The following is an 11,484-nucleotide window of genomic DNA, read 5'->3' as shown; positions in this document are numbered from 1 at the left end:
CACAAATCTCATAGAAATGTTTCAGTGAGTTGGTAAACAGTCTGCAGTGTTTTGTTACACAGCAATTAAATTAGAAACCAACTTTAAAAGAGTAAAACAAAACAAAACAAAAGACATTCATATTTAAATCACAGAAAACAAGCAAAAAGAAAGAATATACATATAAATGAGCTAGGTGTTTGACGACCTAGAAAAAAATAGAATAAATGAATTAGGCAAATAATAGAGAGGTTTATTGAAAATTCAGAATTTGGAGCACACTCATTTGATTTTAAAATCCACTTCCTCATTTCTCCACTTTTAAAATACAGCAGCATTTATTTGCTATCCTTATATTCAAATTTTTACTAAATTCATCAAATTTTTGAGAAAAATCTCATAAACAGCATACCTATGTGTCTGTGTTTGCAGTGCGTCATAGAGACTATAAATTCCAGAAGGAGATAGATTATGGTTTATTTACTACCATATCACCATTTCATATTATGGTGTCTGACATCAAGGAGAGTAATAAACATCTATTGAATATTGTAGTTGACTATGAAGTAAAATGAGTCATAAGCCGACGTTCAGAAAAATTTTCAAAGTCAAACAGAACTGGATTATATCCTGGTCTGGAGCACATTGGGTAAAATCTTAGGAAGTGTGATGTCTTTCCACTCCAATGTTCCATGACACAATGTGGAAATAGCAGTAGCTACTTTGCAAGGACCTTCTAGGATTTACAAAGACAACCAAAACACACAAGCACCATCTGGCATCCTCATCCCTTCTTCTAATGTGCAGACTTTAGTGTGTATTATTCAGACCTTTTCATTCCTGTGCCCTACAATTCCAAACTCTGTGGTATTTTAGAGTTCCCCTTCTTTTCAGTTACTTACTCAACAACTTTATACCAAGTGAACAAGTTTTTACACTAAATTCTTCTGTCCAAGTAACTGGTCTGGTTTCTCTCTCCTGATAGGCTCCAGACTGATAAAGAACTCAAAGCCCCTAACCCGTGCTTTATTCTCGAAGCACATTTGTGTGTATTATGTATGATCCCAGTGCTGTAGCTAGGTTCCTGTCTTTGTTGTTTTAAGTTTTTGTTTTTGTTTCTTCAGTGCCATCAGAAAATGAACTGAGAAATATTAAAAAATCTTCACTAATCATTATTTTATCTTGAAAGAAATGGTGTTCTACTTGCTTGGAAACTGAAATTTTAAACTTAATTTAGATATTAATGCCTAAAATTTCCATGTGATATTTATATTATTTTATTTTTCCCAAAATGATGAACTATCTGGTTATTTGTCCCTTTTTTAAGTTTCCATTTTTAGACAAATATCTTATTTCTGTGTGGATCATTCAAAATGTTCTTTGTAAGGATGTATTCCCTTCTACATTAAAAGGAAGTATAGAGGGCTGGGGATTTAGCTCAGTGGTTTGGTGGCCTGCCTTGCAAGAGCAAGGACCTGAGTTCAATCCCTGGTAGTAAAACAAACAAATAAACAAAACCCAAAAGGAAGTATAGACATTATAAGGTCTGAAAATACTCTTAAAACAGTTTACAACCATCTTTTGAAAGTTCACTGTTTCCTTTTACCTCATTTAAATATATATTTGAGAAAATGAAAGATAAAGGATGGCTAAAAGCTTCAAATTAAAATGAGCCTTAGGATCTTATATAATAAGTGATGGTGATAAAGCTTCAGAGAGTGCACAGGATATCTAGGTAGGAAAAGATGTATGTACACTTTGATCAAAGCATCAAAGTATATCAATTTCTCTAAGTGCTCCCTCTTACAGGAAAACTGAAAACACACACACAAAAAAACAAAATCCCTGCTCATTCTGTCAATTTGAGGGCATCAAACTAACGAAAGCATTTTCCCCATTTGTCACTAAAAAGTAGATAGTCTAAAAAAGTATAAAACTATAAAGGTAGAAGTTATGTGGAAGAATTTGCAGTAAATGGCAGAGTTGAAAGGCAAATGTAAACATAAGGTAATGGTCTAGATCTAATTCATCATTATTTTGCTTTAATCTTTTTGAAAGATGTATCCCTTTGGTACAAAAGTGTTGAATACTGGGCTAAAGCCATTGTGCATTTATTATTAAAACATTTTCTACCCATGAGGCACTGTGCTGTCCTATAATCCTACCATAAGTAGGTAGATATTTCTTCTACTGTAAATTACAGGTGATTTGGTGCAAAGCTATTTCATATAGTGGCCTTTACCCCCTGTCAGCATTCCCAGGGAAGGTCACCTCTGAGGTTCCTAGAGCCCCACTTCTCTTACAGGATGTTGTTATTTGTCAGGGAAGGAGGACTCCACTCACAGAGCTAGCCAGTTTTCCAGCATTCCTCAAAGATAACTTCAAGACAAAGTTTGGAGGTTTATGAATCTTAATTAAAAACACCTAAACAATCTCTAGCACCATTGACATTGTACTTACATGTACACTTGAGTGGACTAGTTATACTTTTAAAATAAGCAGTGAGGCTATTAACAACCAATTTATTAGCTACCAGATTTGATTGGACTGTTTTCTTAATATTTCAGTCTTAATACATTTAAAATAATGTGCACCAGTAATACATTGTAGTAGTAGGATTATACATTCCTTGGCTGAGAATTCTAAGTACTGTAGTTCTTGTTCAGTGAAAAAAACTTGTTCAGTGAAAAACTCTGAAAGTTAAAGTATTAAACATGAGAAAAGACTTTTAAAAATGGGCATTACTGTATGGAAAATGATCACGTGAATGCAAATATTTCATAGTTCTAGAGATTTGGGTTATATCTGGTGTGTGGATCAAGTTCTAAAATGGAAAGTGAAATTTACATGAGCCTGTTAAAAACCATAGTAATAAATGCAAAGACAGCTGGTGGAAAGGGAGCCAGAAAGGAGCCTGTTTATAGATTTTCTGACAATAATTGTAAGACATGTAGTTTATAGTTGAGATTTATCAAAGTGTAAATGTACAGTAATGATATAATGTATTTAAGTTATACAAGAAAATGTAGGGACTTCTATTTAGATCTTTTTCTTACTGCAACTGAGAGGAAACAAGTAAATATCTAATGAAGATATAAACGTCTCTACTCTAAGATAGAGCTAAGAAAAAAAAAAGAAGAGTATACTCCCAAAAGAAATGAAGTCAGTGTGTTGAATAAAAGCCTAGATTTCCACATTCATTGCAGCACTGTTTGCAGCATCCATGATATGGGATTGACTTCAATGTCCATCAGTAGATGAATGGATGATGAAACTGTGCCCAGTGGAAAATTATTCAGCCATCCATACAAAGATGAAATCCTGTCATTTACTACAATATGGGTGAGAGAGCATATTATGTTCATGAAATAAGCCAGGCATAGAAAGACAAATACCACATGATCCCACTCACATGTAGAAGGTGAAAAAGTTGATCTCCTAGAATATCGAGTAGAATGGTGGCTATTAGAGGCAGGGGAAGGCAGGAAGGAGAGCGATGGGGAAAAGTGGTCAGCACATGCAAAGTTATCTTTAGATAGGTGGAACACTGCCCTGTATTCTATTGCAGAGTAGTACTATAATTAGCAATACAATGTTGTATATTTCAGTATATCTAGGAGAAAGAATTTTGTTACCATAAAGACATGATGTTTGAGGTAACAGAAATGTTCATGACCCTGACTTGATCATTACATAGTGTTTACAGGTGTTGAAATATTATGTTGTATCCCACAAATTTGTACAATTACTATATGTCAATTAAAAATTTAAAAATTAAGATTATCTTAATGTGATTAAAAATCATTTTATAAAACTATAATTCACATACCATATTTTTCACCCACTTAACAATGTACCTATCATTATGTTTTATTTAGTATTCAGAGAGGTGCATAAAATATCACCATGATTTTATTTTGGAACATATTCATCAACTCCAAAAGATACCCTACACCCATTCGTCACTCCCTGTTCTTCCCATTTCCTCAGTCCCAGGCTACCACTAATCTGCTTTGTGTCTGTGCAGATTTGCCTCTTCTGCACATTTTGCAAAAATGAAGTGATATGATATGTAACTTATTGTGTCTAGCTTCTTTTAATGTTTGCAAAGTTCATTTGTATCATTGCACGAATTACTACTGTATTCATCGTTGAATAACATTTCATTGTACAAATGCACCATATATTGCTTTTCCATTCATCATTGGATGGGCACATTTGCATTATTTCCCCATTAGGGATATTATGGATAATGCTACTATGAACACTCTTGTACATTTTATTTGCATGGATACATGCTTTCTTTCATTTCTGTTTATAACTCAGAGTGGAACCGTCAGGTCCTATGGTAATGCTTTTTAACTTTCTGAGGAACAACCAAACTGTCCTCCAGAGTGGATGTACTACTTAACAACCCCACTAACAAGTCCTGAATTCCTGTTTATCTGCTATAACAACATATAAGGTTTGCAATTTCTCCACACGCTGGCCAGCACTTACTCTTGTCTATCTTTTTAATTATAGCTCTCCTAGTGGGTGTGAAGTGGTATTGAACTGTAATTTTGATTTGCATTTCTGTTATGACTAATGATGCTGAATGTCATTTGCCAATTATGTCTCCTCTTTGGAGCGAGGTCTATAGGATTCTTTGTCCATTTAAATTTTTAGCTCTTGTTACTATCATGGAAAATTTTTTAATATGCTTCAAATAAAAGTCCTCCATCTAATATTTAATTTGCAAAAGTTTTATTCCAATCTGTGGGTTGTCTTTTTAATTTCTTAAAGGTAGATTTTAGCAAGAAAGTATTTTTAAATATTTCATTGAATTCTTGTTCATTTAATTTTTCTTTTTGTATATTTCACTTGTATGGTACCTAAGAAATCATTGCTTAATCTAAGGTTATGACGATGTATCATTTCTTTATCAAAATACCAGCCTGCATTTGGACAGGGATTGAATAGAATCTGGAGATCAAGTAGGGGATTGTTTTCATTTGACATGATAAATAATAGGATCCACAATCATAGGATTTCTTTACATTTATTTTTAGATCTTCTTTGTCAATAATATTTGTGTTTCTTAGTGTAAAAGCATTATACTTTTGTTAAATGTCTTTTTTATTCTTTTGTGATGCTCTTGTAAATTATTTTCTTGATTTCACCATTGCTCATTGCCGGTATATAGAAATACAGCTTATTTAATTATTTATTTTTACTTCTTTTTTTTAATTGAGTTTATTGGTAAACTCTAAATTCTAGGTAAACAGTACAGTTACATTCATTACTGGGATCTTGTACCTTTACATGACAGGTATTGGCTCTCATTTTTCCCCTTGTCCCTACTTCCCTTCACCCCCTTCTTCCCTCCCCATACACAAATACTTTAATTCCATTTTTTCATTTTCTCATATTTTTTTCTTTTCCCTTATTCCCCTTCCTCTACCCTTCCCACTTTCCCTACACCTTTAGCCCCTTTCTTACTATTTCACATTGTTAATTGTCCCATTAGGATCTTGAGTACTATTATAGTTTTTCACACCAGAGAAACTATTCAGTATTTACACATATGTGACTTATTTATTTCACTTAGGAGTATATCCTCAAAATGTATCCATTTTCCTATGAATGAATCTAATTTCTCATTCTTTATGGCTGAGTGGTATTCCATTTTATAGAAAAACCACATATTCTTTATCCAGTTTCCAACTGATGGGCAAATGGGCTGTTTCCAAGTTTAAGCTATTACGAACTGTGCCGCTATAAACATGGGTGTGAACATATCACTGTGGTATGATTCTTTTAATTCTTTTGGAAAGATACCCAGCAGAGCTATGGCTGGGTCAAATGGAACCTGTAATCCCAGCTCTTTGAGGTATCTCCATATTGATTTCCATAGTGGTTGCACCAGTTTGCACTCCCACCAACAGTGGAGAAGGATTCCTTTCTCCCCACAACCACTCCAACATTTGTTATGGTGTGATTTCTTGATAGCAGCCATTCTTTGTGGGATGAGGTGGAATCTCAGTGTTATTTTCATCTGCATCTCTCAAATGACCAGTGGTGTGGACCATTTTTCCATGTATTTACTTCTTGCTTTTACTTTGTCTGAGAAATGTCTGTTCATTTCAGATGCCCATTTTTGAATTGGGTCTTCATATTTGGGGGGGGGCTGATTGTTTTGTGTTCTTGAGTCTTTGAGGAGTAGCTGGGAAAAATCTTTTCCTACATTGTAGGTTGTCTCTTAGTTCTCTTGATGGCTTTTTTGCAGTGCAGAAACTTTTTAATAAGACGAGATCCCACTTGTTGATTTTTTCTGCTAGTTCCCGTGCTACTGAGGATTTGTTCATAAAGTCTTTTCCTATGCCAATGTCTTCCAGTGTTCTGCCTAACTGATCTTCCAGCAAGTTTAGTGTTTCTGTTTTAATATTTAGATCTTTAATCCACTTGGATTTTAATTTAGTGCATGGTGAGAGATAAGGGTCTAGTTTTAATCTTTGGCAGGTTGAGATCCAGTTTTTCCAACACCATTTATTAAAGAAGCTATCTTTCCTCCAGTGGGGATGGTCAGCTCCTTTGTCAAAGATGACATAGCTGAGTACATCTGGATTTGTTTTTCTGTCTTCCAATCTGTTCCACTGATCCTCAGATCTGTTTCTTTGCCAGTACCATGCTGTTTTTAATCACAGTGGCTTTGTAGTATAGTTTGAAATTGGGAATTGTTATACCCGCTGCCATGTGACTGTTGCCTAGGATGGATTTTGCTCTTCTAAGTTTCTTATGGTTCCAAATGAATTTTTGGATTCTTCTTTCTAGTTCTGTGAAGTATAGTGTTGGAATTTCAATTGGCATTGCATTGAATCTGTATAGCAGTTTTGGTAGTATGGCCATTTTCACTGTTGATTGTTCCTACCCTGGAGAAGGGGATGCTTTTCCATTTTTCTTATATCCTCTTCAATCTCTTTTTTCAGTGTGCTGTAGTTTCCAGTGTAGAGGTCTTTTGCTTCTTTTGTTAGGTTGATTCCTAGATACTTCATTTTTTTGGGTGATATTGTGAAAGGAATTGTTTCCCTAATTTCTCTCTCAGTGACTCTGTCATTTGAGTACAAGAAGGCTATTGATTTTTGGGTGTTGACCTTGTATCCTGCTACTCTGCTAAAAGTGTCAATTAAGTCTAGAAGTCTTTTGGTGAAGTTTTTTTGTTCTTCAATGTAGAGTATCATATAGTCATTAAATAATGACAGCTTAACTTCTTCCTTTCCTATCTTTATTGCTTTAATTTAATTCTCTTGTCTAATTACTATGGCTAATGTTTCCAGAACTATATTGAAGCAGAGTGGTGATAGTGGGCATCCTTGTCTTGTTCCTGATTTTAACATGAAGGTTTTCAGTTTTTGGCCATTTAATGTGATGTTGGCTGTTGGTATTTCATAGATAACCTTTATTAAGTTTAGATAAAGTCCATCTGTTCCAATTTTTTGCAGGGTTTTTATCATGAATGGTTGTTGACTTTTGTCCAATGCTTTTTCTGCATCTATTGAGATGATCATGTGTTTTTTGTCCTTGACTTTGTTAATATAGTGTATTACATTTATTTATTTATGTATGTTGAATCTTCCTTGCATCCCTGGAATAAATCAGACTTGGTCAGGATGTATGGTCTTCTTGATAATCCTCTGTATTCTCTTTGCTAGTATCTTATTAAGGATTTTTGCGTCTATATTCATTAAGGAGATTGGTCTGTAGTTCTCTTTTTTAGTTGCGTCTTTCCCTGGTTTGAGAATGAAAGTGATACTTGCTTCCAGGAATGAATTTGGAAGTATTGCTTCCCTTTCAATTTCATTGAAAAGTTTGAAGAGTAATGGCAGTAGTTCTTATCTCAATGTCTTGTAAAATTCAGCAGTGAATCCATCAGGACTTGGGCTTTTCTTTGTTGGTAAGTTTTTAATTACATTTTCAATTTCACTGATTGTAATTGCGGGTGTTTAAAATGTTTTTATCTTCTTTGTTCAACTTTGGTAATTCATAAGTATCTAAAAATCTTTGCATTTCTTCTGTGTTTTCCATTTTATTAGAGTACAGTTTCTCAAAGTAGGTATTAATGATCCTCTGGATTTCTGTTGGATCTGTTGTGACTTCGCCTTTTTCATTTCTGAATGCATGGATCTGAGCCTTTTCTTTCCTTTTTTTTTGGTAAAGTTAGCTAAGGGTTTATCAATTTTATTTATTCTTTCAAAAAACCAACTCTTCAATTCATTTATTTTTTATCATTTTCTTAGTTTCCATTGCATTGATTTTTGCTCTAATCTTTATAATTTCTTACCTTATTTGAGGTTTGAGTTTTTGCTGCTCTTGTTTTTCTAGGAGTCTAAGATTCATTGTTAGGTTCTTTATTTGAGCTTGCTCTATTTTCCTAGTGTGGGCATTCAGTGCTATGAATTTTCAATGTAGAACTCTTTCATTGTGTCTTATAGATTCCTGTATGTTGTATTGGCATTTTCATTTATTTGGAAAAACTGTCTGATTTCTTCTTTAATTTCCTCTCTGATCCATTTATTGTTTAGGAGTGTGTTGTTCAATTTACATGTGTTTGTGAAATTCCTATGTTTTTTAATGCTATTGATCTCCAGGTTTATTGCATTGTGATCTGATAATATACTGTGAATAATTTCAATTCTTTTGCATTTGTTCAAACCTGTTCTGTGAGCTAATATGTGATCTATCTTGGAGAATGACCCATGTGCAGCCAAAATGGATGTATATTCTGATTTTGTGGGGTGGAACACTCTATAGACATCTAATAAGTCCATGCATCCAAAAGCTTGGTTCAGTTCTATTATTTCATTGTTGATTTTTTGCTTAGATGATCTGTCTGTTGGTGATAGTGGGGTATTTAGATCCCCCACTACAATTGTATTAGTGCTTATTTGGTTTTTCATGTTACTTAATATTTGTTTTATATAGTTGGGGCATTTATATTTGGTGCATATATGTTTATGATTGTCATCTCTTCCTCTTGAATTTTTCCCTTTACAAGGATGTAGTGGCCTTCTTTGTCTCTCTTGATCAGTTTTGGTTTGAAATTTACTTTGTCTGTGAATAAGATCACTACCCCTGCTTTTTTCTGGGCTCCTGTTGTGTGGAGAATTGTTTTCCACACTTTCACTTTCAGTCTATGGGCTTCTTTTTGCACTAGGTGTGTTTCTTGTATACAACATATTGTTGGATTTTGCTTCTTAATCCATTCTGCCAGTCTATTTCTCTTGATTGGTAAATTGAGGCCATTGATATTGATGGTTATAACTGATATGTTCTGACTTATTATTGTCATGTTATTGTCCTTTTGTTGACTCTTTTTAATTGTTTGCCCTCTCCTTTTAGTTTCCTGCCTTGACTATTTGAGTTGCTCTTTGGGGCTTCATTCTGTTGTGATCTTCATTGTCTTTTTCTAGAATATTGTTTAGAATTCCTTGTAGTGCTGGTTTGATATTCATGAAGTTTGTCAGGTGTTCTTTGTCATGGAAGTATCTTATTTCCCCATCCATTTTGAAAGAGAGTTTTGCAGTATACATTATTCTAGGATGGAGGTTGTTCTCTTTTAGTACCTGAAATACCTCACTCCAGGCTCTCCTTGACCTGAGGGTTTGTGTTGAAAAGTGTGCTGTGATTCTGGTGGGCTTTCCATTGCATGTGACTTGTTTCTTTTCTCTTATTGCTTGTAGTATTTGGTTCTTCTGTTGGGTTTCTCAGATCTTTATTATTATATGTCTAGGGGTAGATTTTTTTTTATCGTGGCTAGCTGGGGTGCTATATGCCTCATGTATCTGTATGTCCAATCTTCCCCTGTTTGGCAAGTTTTCTGTAATTAATTCTGTGTAATTAATTCAGCTGTTTTAAGTCCTTTTAATTTTCTCCTGCTACTTCATGGATTCCTATCAGTCTTATGTTATTCTTCTTTGTATCATCTAGGAGTTTTTGGATCAAATTCTCATGATCCCTTGCTGTTTTTAAGAGACCTCTCTTTTCATGGTTACTGTCTGTGATCCTATCTTCTATAGCTGAGATTCTATATTTGCATTCTTTTATTCTGTTGTGTACACTTTCAATAGTTTTTAATCTCCTGGATATCTGTTTGAATCTGTTTAATGGATTCTATTTCTTTCCTCTGTTGGGCATTCATTGTTTCCATTTCTTTCTTATGCTGGGCCTTCATGGCTTCTATTATGGTCCTGAGCTCATCTATTTTTTTTTTTTTGTCATTTTCTGTTCTACAGTCTTGAATCATGACTTTCATTTTGCTCACCATCTCTATGTTTATCTGGGAAATTATTTCTGTTTTGAATTTTTCTAGAGCCTGATCTATCTGTTTTGTTACTTCTTGTGCTGTGATTTCTGAGTGTCCTGGTGGTTCACTATCGGCCTTTTCATCCTCATTTGCACTACTGTTTGCCATTGGTAAACTGGGAGTCTGTCTTTGTGTCTTGCTTAAGTCTTTTCTCATGTTTATTTTTGCTGTTGGGTTGTCCTTGATTCAATATCTGAGTTATTAAATCTTCCTGATATGGTTGCATTTCAGGTTTTCATTCTCTAATGACTCATAGACATTCTCATTTTCACAATATTGAGAAACAACTCATTAAATCAATCCTTATCCTTTATTCCAATCGATACAATCAGCAACACAATAGGATCAATCACCTCTTGCAAATTGACCACTTGTGGTAGTCATTAATGTATCACCCCTCCACTATGCGAATTAAATTAAAATCAAGGAGCAGCCCAAAATATGTTTGCAGTGAACAAACTCCTTAACATATTACATTTACCATTTAGGACAAGAAGAGTAAACAAGTAAAAGAGCTGGAGAAGGTTTCAAGTGAAGCCAGAGGATACAGAATGACCACACAATCTTTAGGAAACTGTAAAACTCAAAAGGGATAGACAGAGTGCAAGTATAAGGACCATAATATATCCCCTTAACAGCAATAGGGGCTCACTTTCCCTTGAAACTACCGACCCTTGAGTGAGGCACAATGATAGGAAAAAAAAAAAAAGAACATTGAGAAAAAAGGAAAAAATGATAACAGAAGAAATCTGAGTTAGGGAAGGAGCAGGAACAGAAAGGGTAATAAGGGACAATATGGTGTAGCAAGAGACTGAGTTGGTAAAAGAGGACAAAAAAAAAGAATTTACAGAGTGGAATGAGGAAAAGAAAGAAAAGGACAAAAAATGACTTTGAAGGGCCTCCTTCAGACTATATCTCTGCTGTCATAATAATACACATTGTGTGCAGCCATGTGCAAAACCAAATCCCCCTATCTAAGCTAGCTAATGGCAGACCCCCATGATGCAGACTGACCTCAGGCCACAAGGACCAATTTGAGCTTCCCAACCTCCTGCAGGGTTGAGCTCCAGACAGTTCTATTGCAGGATTCCCCTGCCCTTTCTTTAAAGATTTTCAAATTTGGGATCTCAGAATATTACCCTTTATAACCAGCTATGTCTCTG

This window comes from Fukomys damarensis, unplaced genomic scaffold (assembly GCF_012274545.1).
Source record: "Fukomys damarensis isolate Sample0158 unplaced genomic scaffold, DMR_v1.0_HiC HiC_scaffold_5, whole genome shotgun sequence".
NCBI classification, from domain to species: Eukaryota; Metazoa; Chordata; class Mammalia; order Rodentia; family Bathyergidae; genus Fukomys; species Fukomys damarensis.
Note: the sequence above shows the minus strand (reverse complement) of the source record.